This window comes from Spea bombifrons, chromosome 4, assembly GCF_027358695.1.
Source record: "Spea bombifrons isolate aSpeBom1 chromosome 4, aSpeBom1.2.pri, whole genome shotgun sequence".
Classification (NCBI taxonomy): domain Eukaryota; kingdom Metazoa; phylum Chordata; class Amphibia; order Anura; family Pelobatidae; genus Spea; species Spea bombifrons.
The window spans coordinates 3513116-3525046 of NC_071090.1; positions in this window are offsets into that span (position 1 = coordinate 3513116).

The following is an 11931-nucleotide window of genomic DNA, read 5'->3' on the forward strand; positions in this document are numbered from 1 at the left end:
TTTTAAAAATCGCTTTGGAGGGATTTAAAAATTTAGGGGCCGTGAAATGCCGGGGTAGGCATTAACCCTCCGCGTTACAACCAATCAGCAACTTCACTGGAGAGAGATAAGTTAAAGTTTTAGGGGGGAAAACAAAATTAGAAATTAAAAATTAAAAAAAAAAAATAATAATAATAATAATAATAATAATAAAAAAGAATTTAACTGATTTGTTCCATTGCCTGCTCTGGCACTCAAAGAGTTAAGAAGTCCGCCAACCGACGAGTGATAAAGCCGTCTAAAAAAATAAAAAGGTATGACATAATGTTTTGAAGATGACAAACATGCTGATTCAGTCTCCTTCCCGATACAGAAGGAAAAACAAACTATTAAATATTTACAGCCGCATCAATTATGGAGCATTTCGGATTAAATCGGCGCATTACACGCCGTCCCGAAATCATAGCGTTGGCAGCGAATGTTGGGAAGGGGTGGTGACATCATACATTTATAAATAAATAATCGGCTGAATAAAGTGTCAGCTCTTTGCAGCAGGAATGAATTCCCATAAAAAGGACAACGATTACCGACAAATTCCTGGTTTTACGCTAAAAAAGTAAATCCAATAAAATGTAGAGCGGAAGAGAAAAAAGGGTTGTGTATCTGTTGGCTTTTAATGTCACCTAGCGGTGTGTGATGTCACCTGGAGCATGTAGTGATGTCATGCTTTTGCCTTTTGACTATGGTATGACATCACTACATATATCTCTTTAGTATCTGCACCATTTCCCCATCCCCCAGATTTCGGGTGTTCAAATCAGGACATCTTTATTTGGGGTTGGGAGGTGACGAGCAGCTGAGAGGGGCCAGGCTAGCCCAGGAAGTAGGTGGGAATGGTGCAGGAAGTGGGCAGGGTCAGAGGAGTGGCAACCCACCTTATTTAAAGAGCCAGCCCGCTACTGCGCCGCTAGGTGGTCACATGGGAGCTACAATGGGGGCCTTTCTGCGACAGCTCCCTCCTGGAGCGGCCTATGGTCTCCGCTGGGGACAGGGGAGCAGCTACACAGTGCCTGAAAATTGGGACTGTCCTGCAAAAACTGGGACCGTTGGAAGGTATGCATGCACTGTGAATATATATTTGGAACTGACGGCGGCTACTGATTCACGCTCCTTAGTTGACGAGGGCCATTTTGGTCCAAAGAAGGCTCTACCCAAAAAGAGACCTTAGCTGTTGGCATGTATCGTGTTTTATAGAAAACTTCATGTTATCTGCTTATTGTAACTGAATTCGCAGCAAACAAACCCAAAACCTTTTTCGGATGCTCTCTCTCTTTATAAAACACAAGGAGGAGGCAGGGCGGAGGATCCGGGTTCTGCTCTCCGGTAACAAGGACTTCTCAAATTGGAAAGCTTTTTATACCGTCGTCTAATTAGAGATTTTCTGATGAATTCAGCGAGGCCCCAGCCTCTGCATTAAGAGGAATCTATGCCGAGGTGAGCTGATTAATGGCGCTAGCCCACGGTGTGCTTAGGGTTGCCTGATTAATGAGCTGCAGCGATCGTGCGGAACGGGGAGAAATTCTGCTTTTTATCCGAATATTATACAGATACCCTTTTTAGTAAGTGAATTTCTCTCATCGTTGTCATAGCGCTCTAAAATGTAGAGTTGCAGAAGCTTTTTAAGGCCTCTCTTCTTCATCTTTAACATCCAAAGCATTCACAGTCTCTCACGCTCTCATTCTCGTTTACTCTCTCTCACGCTCTCTAAATGTTTCCCGACCTCCTTTGCCAATCACTTCCCCTTCCGCATCTTCTTCATCTTCTATCTTCTCTTCTGTCTTCAATCTGCTGTCTTCTTTCTTCGCGCGATCTAAAATTCTCATCTAATATGTGTGGCTAGCAACACCAGGGGTGAAGTTCCAGCTCTGACCAGCGGGGGCACCACTAATTCCACTTAGAAGTTCCAAGCAAATAATCCTATTGTGAGATTAAAAAAAAAAAAGCAAATCTCTCTGGATACCCCACTCCCCGACACCGGCGTAAATGTAGTTATTTTTCCCTTACATGATGGGAATTCACATTATTTTATATAATTCTTTTTGATAGTTCATATATTGAGAAATACGAGGGGGGGGGAATACTGTTTCAACATCATGGCAAATATTACTATCCCGCAAACCAATATACATAGAATTTAATCTGATCAGGGAATATGTTACCTTCCATTCATCTGTATTTAATATGATGCTGGGAACCCCTAAATCACATCAAAGCAGAAAAAAAATATATTTACAAAGTGGTTTAAATAAAAAAAAAAAATTCAATAGGAGCTTCGTTGAATGTACAGGGAATACTGAATTTTATAAAAAAAAAATTATTTTTATTATTTTTTTAAATACAAATGATACAAAGTATATCTTTAGCAAAAAATACAGATCTATACCGTATCTTTGCAGGGTACGTTTGGAATTTTGTTAGCGGTATTTGAGATTTTTCTTTATTTCAAAACTAATTAGCTAATTTCATGAAAAAAAACAATATACCGCATTGTATAATTTCCTAATTTAATATAATTTCACTAGATAAAAAAAGTAAGAAAAAACAGTGAGAACCGACATTTGTTTTCTTGATATTCGAGGAGAATAAAGTTTAAATAAATTTAACTTTAAAAAAAAAAGGAATTCATAAAATTAACCATTTATTTACCATAAATGGTTAATTTTATGAATTAATTTTTTTTTTTAAAGTTCATTTTATTTAAACTTTATTTAAACAAACCCCAAACAAAATTGTGACATTACACTTTAAAATGACTTTGGCTAATCAAGCCCCAAATTGATTGGCTGACCATTCTATTTGCCGTAATAACGCAGTTGGTAACGTCTAACATACAAGCTGCTTTCCGGGAGTCTTTAGGTTTGATACATATAATCAGAATGTTACTCTTGCTAATGCAGTCCGTATCCGATGTCCCCGGCTGAACGCTGAGCTCCGCATTTCTCCAATTTCTTTCTGCTAGATTGATGGCCGTTGGATCCAGTCCACGTAATATATCCTCGGGGCCGTGCCTCGTCTCCTATACTTATCCCTTTCCTCTGGCACAACGTTCAAAGTGGATTCTGTTGCCACGTAAAGATTCTATGTAGCGAGTCGCCAAATGGCTCTAATACCGGTCGTCATGGAAACCCTGACTTATTATTTAAAGACACACTTAATCGAGTCACCTGTATTCAAGCAGGGATCTCAACCATAACATACTGGGAGCAAAAGCACCAAATGTGGGTCTTATATATGATCACATATAGGAATAGGAAGGAGTCAGACTGTGTGACCTCCAGAATCTGTCCCGTCACCCTGAGACTGGGGTGTTCGCTGTAACATTTGTGTTTCTACCCATTACTCGATGCTATGATTAAAGAGCGCGGACGGTTAAAAGATTTGGCCGTTACGGCGAAACCAGACACGGAAAATCGAGTCTCTTATGATAGGGGATTAAATCTCGTCTGAAATAGAGTACAAATTATTTGTATTATTAACCTTTTTTCCCCGAAATCCGTTTTTTTCCCCTCCCCTGCACTGGATAGCTACTGTACAAACAATACGCCGAGCAGATATAACTAACCTTTACATTGCAAAATATTAGCCCTTGTTCAATTATGGATGAAACCGCATACTGTCAAGCTGCGGCGGGGAGATTTTATGTGGGTTGTTTTAATTATATTCTTGTGTCAAAAATCCCAGCCCGGGAATGAAATTGCTCTTAAGAGACCATCTGTGATATTGCATCTCCGCCGTGTTACTATGAAAGCAGCTTAATCATCAAGCCCACTCCTTGTCTCTCTCCGCGTCTGATCCTTTCCTCCGTACGCAAAGAATCTTCTTGCCAACAAAGAACGCAGCATCGCCCCCCCCCTCCCCCGAAAAAAAAAAAATCAAAGATTTTAATTATAAAACAAAGTTTCACATTCCCAGAATCCTCCGCTTCCTTGGATCTCCCCGCTGGTGTATATTTTATTTTGTTTTATTTTTGTTTTGGAGATGTTTTTTTTTTTTTTTTTATATGTACGATGTATACGTTAGAAAAATTACCAAAATAAAACCACAGGGAGCAGACATGTTTCTAGTATAAACAAGGTAACTTTACAGTTAATATTTCTTATATAAATGTGGCATTTCAATAAAATTTGATTATTATTATTATAATTTTTTTTTAGCAATATTCAAAAAATATATTTTATTAAATTTAATTAAATATATATATTTTAATATCTCTGTAAGGGTCTACTACTACGCAATAAACAATATAAATTGAATAGGAAGTTTGAGGAGATTACCCCAAAATGGACGGGGCTGGCATGGGTGTGGCTTCTCTAAAGCCCCCTATGTCTAGATTTTAGGGGCTTTACCATACCTGGGAACATTCTGGTGGGTCTACTGATGTCACTGGGCTGTCCCACTGCTACAAGTGGGGGGGTCCTCGGTCATCAGTGGGTGGGGCCTCTGACCTAGTCCCCAAATGCCTAAAAAAAGGAAAATGGTAGGAGGGGAAGTGGGCGGGGAGTGGGCCGTGCCTCAACACCGCTCCAGCGACATGGAGATTCTCTGTAGTGACCCAGGGAAGCAGCGCTAATTATCCTCTGATATCTGAGCATCCTAATCAGTGTCTCTCCCACTGCTGGAAACCCTGCTTGAATACAGGTGATTTCATTCAGAATATCTTGACCTCCTGCAAGAATCTTAGTGATGGGCTTTTACAGGGTTAATAAACCTCTAAATCATAATGGAAGACAACACAGAATTATTCTGAAACGTGCCAAGGCCACCTAGTTATCCGGTCCGGCCCTGATGAAATCCCCCCCTTATATCTGCAGGGGTGGGCGGCGGATACGCGTCGGCCTATTTTCAAGAATCGTATATTATGTGTCAGAGCTTCTCAAATGAAATTCACTTCACTTGATGAGCATCAAATAAACGGGCACGGTGCATTCTACGCTCAAAGGAAGTGTTAATGAGATTTGAACGCGTGAAATGTACGCGTTTCAATGCTGTTACATAATGTCTAACTATTTCCCATTAAACATTTCACACGTCTTGTCTAAACCTGCGCAGAGCGAAGAAATGTGAAAAAGAATCAAAAGAGAACACAATATAGAACACGTATAACGATTCGTTATACTTTTTGTAACAAATACCCAAGTTATTTGATGTAGATTTACTTTTTTGTGCAAATTTATAGAACTTGGGCAAAATCAACGATTGGTACAACGTCATGAAACGAGGCCAGACCCATATGAAGCGGACGAAAGCGAAGCAAACAGCTCAGAGTCTGACTCACTCTCTTTTATCTTCGTCTGCATCTCTGTGGATGTAACCTGGCGCAAACCTCTGCCATAATGGAGGATCGGGGGAGAGGACGTCACTGAAAGTGCTGTCATTTCGGCTAAGAGGTGGATGGATTTAGAGGATAAAAGAGAGAGGATAAAAGATAGACGATGAAGAACAAGAAGATGTGGAAGCAGAAGTGGCGGCAGAAGAGGTCAGCAGTAGAGGTAAGGAACCATTTAGAGAGCGTGAACTAGAATGAGAGCGTGAGAGAGCCAGTGAGAGTGTGAAGAAGATGCAGAAGAAGAAGTGGTCTGCAGAGTTAGGGAAACATTTAGAGAGCGTGAGAGAGTGAAAGCGTGAGGCTGTGAGTGTGGGGGCCGAGCAACTAAGTGAACGGGCAGGCAACGCAATTCATTGCCTGAAAAGAATGGGCCAAAAACAAACCGAGAAATTGAGTAGTGCCAATCATGCTGTGACGTGGCGGAGGGACTGGCGCCCCATTGGTCGGCAAAAAATACACCGCTGGATCTTGCCGTATTTTTCATTTTTTGTAACAAGTTCTTGGCAGTCAAGAAAAGTTTACTGTCCCCGACAGCCCCACTTAAGAAGAATTCATATTAAATTAAATTAAAATCACTTAACCTTAGGGAGAAGCTGTAGCTCCCCTCCTACTCTGTGCCCCCCCCCATTAATGTTATTTTCATCATTGTCATATGGGGGGGATTCTGACAAAGCTCTCCATGTATTTAAAGGGACCACCCAGCTATCATATTCATTAAAGTGCGCATTATGGCTGGAGTGTCCCTTTAAACAGAGTTTTTCACACATACGTCCGCTATACTTCTACGGATCAGCGATTCCCTTACGGCGTATAATAAAAAAATATTCTTTAGACCTGCTTTTAAAAAAAAAAGTTACTTTTTTTTAATGCTCTATTGATTAATTTTGGCCGGAATTCGTGGAGACTTTCCCACTTGAAATGTGACTCGAATCAGCAGAATAAAAACCCGGCAATCCGAACTGATTATAAACTCAATTATTACAATTTTTATGACTGTCCGTCAGCAATTTCTCTCCGTCTCTGAAATCTCTTAAAGGGAAGAAATAGGGGGGGAGGGGGGGAGCGAAACTGCATAAAACAACATTCTAATTCCTTATTCCTATTTTAGAATGATTTTAATAACAATGTATCGAAAAAAAAATACAATCAAACGGGAAAGGAAACTTTGTTGCCGGATCATTGGCTTCCGCGGCAATAATTCTGCAGCGCTGGGTTTTTTTTATTTTTTTTTTATCCAGCATATGTCACGATTGACCTACTAATACGGAATGGCAGGCATAAAACCAACCTCTAATTGTTTTTTTACACCGTCTCACCCCACACACTCTCTTTAATTGCCTTACGAAATCAATTGGACAGGCAGGTGATACGAAACTTCCAGCCGGGGGAGAAAAAAAAAATGGCAATTTGAAGAAGATGGAAACTGTTGCTTTGTCGGCCGCCTCTGGCCGCTCGAGCTTCGCTATAATAAATAGATAGATCATGCGATGGAAGCCATTAGGTGGAAACGCCGTCTCCTCCGTGCCATAGCTCACGTCTTCAGAAGCTGTCCCTGGGCCCTTGTTGTCTTCAAAGCTCAGTGTTTAACCCCTTAAGGACAATGGGCGGTCCCTAAACCCATCGAAAACAATGCTTTTTGAGCCTGTACATGTACGGGCCTTGTCATTAAGGGGTTAAATATTTGAGGATTCCTGAGGAATGGTTGGCTGGGGGGTACCCGGCGGAGCGTGTTAGCGTGTCTTTTCAAAAGCAGACTCAAACACATATTGCCTGCAATGGGGACGAGCGGGTGACAAGCAACTTCATTTCCGACTAGGCGGGTAAGTCCATAAAAATGCATATAGAAATAGGGTTATGGAGAAAGATACCGGATTCTAAACAAACAAAACATAAGAATAATTTCATCGTCATGGCGATTAAAAATCACAAATATGGCGCTGGTTCGTATTTTAAACAGTTGTGTTGTAATATCAGTTATTTGTATGAGTTCTCCCTCTGTTATCTGAGCCCCCAATCTACTAGACGAACCCCCCGACTCCTTATCATACTGCCTGTGGGAAGCAATAAAATGGCTCGGTCTAAATCACTCAGTCGGACTCTCTGACTAATGAAAGTCTATGGGGCAACGGACTTCATTAGCATTGCCATAAAGCATCAGCTCAGTGTGGTGTTTGAGCTCAGGACAACCAAGACTTTTGGGTTCCATTCCAAGCTCCTAGAGGAGCAAAGAGGGACAGCGCTCCTAAATAGAGGCACTTTGGGAGGTATGCAAAAAAAAATTAAAACCCCTATGATCTTTGACAAATCCTTTGACTGGCTAAGTATAGAGAGAGTTGCAGAAAGCGCTTTACTTATATGGTGATAGATGAGTGGAACAGCCTCCCAGCAGAAGTGGTAGAGGCTAATACATTAAGGGCATTTAAATACACATGGGATAGGCATACGGCTCCTGAATCTAAGGCGAGACCAACGACTGATTAAGGTTTGAGTCTTTGCCGCTGGAAAAATCGGCAGACTAGACGGGGGCCGGATGGGGCCGATCTGCCGGCAGATTCTATCTTTCTGTTCAGCCAGAATGTTTTCTTTTCGTTCCATAAATTTTGAATTCCGAGGAGACGTAAAAACTTCTTTCTAACAGAATTACTTCTCAAAGCACAAAGCTACCGGGAGATTCCTGCGATGAAAGTTTTTTGATCAATGTAAAAAAAAAAAAACCCAACAACCGATGTCAATTTGTAACTCTTTGCAGCCGACGTGGGAAGAAACATTTTTTTGAATTTTTTTTTTTGGTCTAAAAATGACTTTGTGGGTAATTCGTTCTGACAGGTCTTATTTTACGGAGAGGGGCTGAGGTCTTGGGGGAGAAGGAAGCAAATGTTTCGCTGTGTATACTAATCCAAATGTCCAAACTCTGCTTTATTCTGATCTTCTCCGGGTAGAGCCTAGTCAGCGGCCCGCAAACCATCCCCCACGGACGGCGAGATGAGAGATGGCCCGGTACGTCTCATTAACTCACTCGGAGCGGCCGCGTCTTTATTATACTGAACTGAACTGGCCTTTAAATTTAAGAAGCCGCATCGACATTCTAATAAAGTAAAAATAATCACGCGTGTAACGCCGCTACATCCTATTCATCTCACTACCCGGTGCTCCGACTCCTTCCATCCCCGCCGTGTGAAGGTCGTAGGACCACCTTGGCCAAGTCTACGGACGAGAGTAGAAATGTTCTATCTACACAGAGTCCAGCAAACTCATTAACGAGCTTTATTAGCCCAAGACCCAACATTGTAAGCTGTAGATTATCTTGTGTGTTGTGGGGGGGTCTAAAGCACTGGTTGAGGAAGACGAAAGGCGATGGATGACTTTTCTCCATTCCGGTGGTATGAAAGTTTTTGTTCCTTCGAGAAGTATGGAAGACGCACTTGTCTTGTCATCTGGCCACCTTTATTCTCATAATAATTTGATTTATATTATTTAGAAGCAGCCCAAAACATCAAGACATCAGCAGGATCACAACAGAGGACAGTGACGGGATGAGGTGGACCTCTTTGGACTTCTACTCAAGTATACACCAGGAATGGAATGTTTTATGGTTGAGTGCTACTAAAAGCTATAGTGCCAACATGTCCTTTAGGGTCCTCAGACATGCGCTGTTTCTTCCATGGGGTTCTGCCAATGCTCAGACTTCATTCTCTAGAATGTCCTTGAGTAGGTGACAGCTTGTGGGAACCACCACTTGCCCTGGAGAGACACTAAAGTTTCCTATGGTTCTTTCTTCGTCGTCCTTGCCCATAATGTATTAAATGTGTTCTGTGGTCCATATTTTATGGATATACATCTGGTTATACAATGAGTTTATTCTTAAACCATGGGCCACTGGTGTGTCCTGAGGACCTGGGTGAGAAACAGTACCCTAAGATATGTTCTCAAGGGTACCAAGCCCACATGATTAATAAATTCACTCTCTCACGCTTTCTCACATTCTCATTCACTCTCTCTCACACTCTCATTCACTCTCACACACTCATTCACACGCTCTCTCTCAGTGTCTCCCTACTTTCTCCGCTGCTCTCTTCTGTGTCTCTGTCTCCTTTCCCGCAGCTTTCCCTTCTTCTTGCTCTTCTATCTTCTTTTTTCATGCCTTGGGAAGGGAAATTGCCGCCCCTGTCAATGTGCCGTCTGGGTCCCATGGACTTATCGGGACCTGTGTAAGGGCCGGCTCTGGGCCGCCCATGGCCAGTGGCCCACCGGGCTAATGATATGTTTGAGCCCAAATAAATTTAAAGGCAACTTAAACGTCTCTCACATCCCATAGGCCATCACGCAGTTTAATGAACAATCACCTATTCAGGTATCCAGGTTTATTTAGAAAAATCAGCCCTCGAACAAAAAAAAAAAAAAAAAAAAATAGCTCGTCAAGGCTGCGGCGGCTGACATTTCTGTAACAGGCATCATGAATGTTTATAAATCATTTATTCTTTGCCTTCAAAAGCTTTACTGTACACAGAAATCCACCAGCAGGAATATTTTATTCAGCCGCTCCGTGGAAATTCCGATAATCCAATGATTGAGTAAATCGGGAGAAATACCCGCAAAACAATATTTTTCCATCAGGGTTTTTCGGTAATAAGAAGTCGCCGGAGCAATGAGAGGACGGGGTACGTTACAGAAAACGGGGAAACCCCCCCCCCCCGGAGACTCTACGAACACAAAATCATTGGAGAGGCTGCCTTTTTTATTTACGCCTTTTTATGTTTTTCTCCCCCCCTTTTTGTCCTTTTTTTGTTATCCTTTAGTCTGGTTAATTGCAACTCACATGATGCTCAGGCACCCAACAGTAGCAGACCTCTGGTTATGGTCGGCTAGCCAACAGCCTCTTTATATCTGAAGGGGATGTTGTTGTCACATCTCTTGTTAAGTAAAAAAATCCCTGCTTGAATACAGGTGACTGAATTATAATTAAAGCTGAAATTCCCACTTTCTCTGCCACATGCCATTGCCCTGCCTCTCCTTGAGGACCCCCCAAACTGTTTAAGCCGCCGGTTAATAACAGTTTGGGCTAACGACATGAGAGACGTGATACTGTAACAAGGCTGCAGAATGATGCGAAATGCGCACAACACACAGCATGGATTCCCTGAAAACGATATTTAGCAGCCACTTTATTTCTATAAAAGATACGTTTATCTCAAAAAATAGGTTCTAGACTTATGACCAGAAAATGAGGTCAACCTCCAACGGACAGAAAGAAACCAAACCGTCCAATAATACCGACTCGGGACAATCCGAAGCGCGAAATGCGTTGGCTGGCAAACCCAAAAGACCATCATTATTCTTATACACCAGCTTGATGTGATGTCACCACCCCATCTCATAATGTGGGAGGAGCATTGTATGATGTCACCACGTGGTCATAACATTGTCACCCCATCTAAGTATCGGCATACAGAACGAGCGGGTAATATTCTATTCCCAAATCAGAACATTCCAACCAAATCGTGGATTATTATTGATTTATTGATTATTTATTTATTATTTATTATATGATTTATTATTTAACAAAATGAGCTAATGTTTTTTTTTGTAGCAAAAACCCCTCGAAATATCCGCCTGAAGAGCATCGAGGGGTTAAGTGGCAAATTCTCAACACCTGCCTTAGGTAGAACATTTCAACACCCGATTGATAAATTCCGCCGGGGCCCATGGGGGAGGAATCTCATCCGATGTCAGACGAACACATCGATCAGAAAGATAAGATTATTTACAGCTATAATTACCTGGAAGAAACGGCAGAAGCCGGAGGCTGCGGGGAACGCCGGGGAGGAAAAAAAAAAAAAGGTACTTTGAAAGTTTTTTACTCTGCAATTTGCTCATTCAACAGAAAACGAGAGAGCTCGGCGATCGAAGCAGGTAATTAGGGGTAGATTCATCCATAACGTCAAGCGAAAGTCATACTTAAGTGGATCTGTCACTTAATAGCACCCTGCGTTAATCAATGGAGCGGAAAAAAATGTCTATATATATTGGGCTCATTTTTTTTTTAAAGGGACGGTTCTGTCCATTTTTGTTTCATGGATGAACGGAGCAAAACATTCTATGTCACAAAGTTGCAGAGATGTGTCTTCACCTTCTTAAAAGGGGCTTGTGCCTTTAAGACATAATGACATATGATGTCATAAGCCAGCACTCCATGTTTTAAAGGCACACAGCGCCTTTCGAATACGGTTCTTTACCTTGGATGAACCCGTCTCTCTGTGACAGCTGGGACGGAGGCATCGATTGGCTGTCATAATGATCAGATGACTCCTATTGGTCAGGAGCGACCTGATCCTCATCAGCGCACTGAGTGGCTCTGCAGCAGTTTTTGGAATTCTTTAATCCTGCGCCCCGTCCCCCAAAAAAAGGAATTCTTTAGCCGGGGAACATTTAGAGCCGCTCATGTTTTCTAAGAGGTTTCCTAAATGAAACCCTGACATCCTAAACAATGATTGGCTGAAAGACTTTGTTGCCGTAACAGCAGGAAAAGGATGACTTATAATGATTTAAATAAATGGAGCTTTAAACAG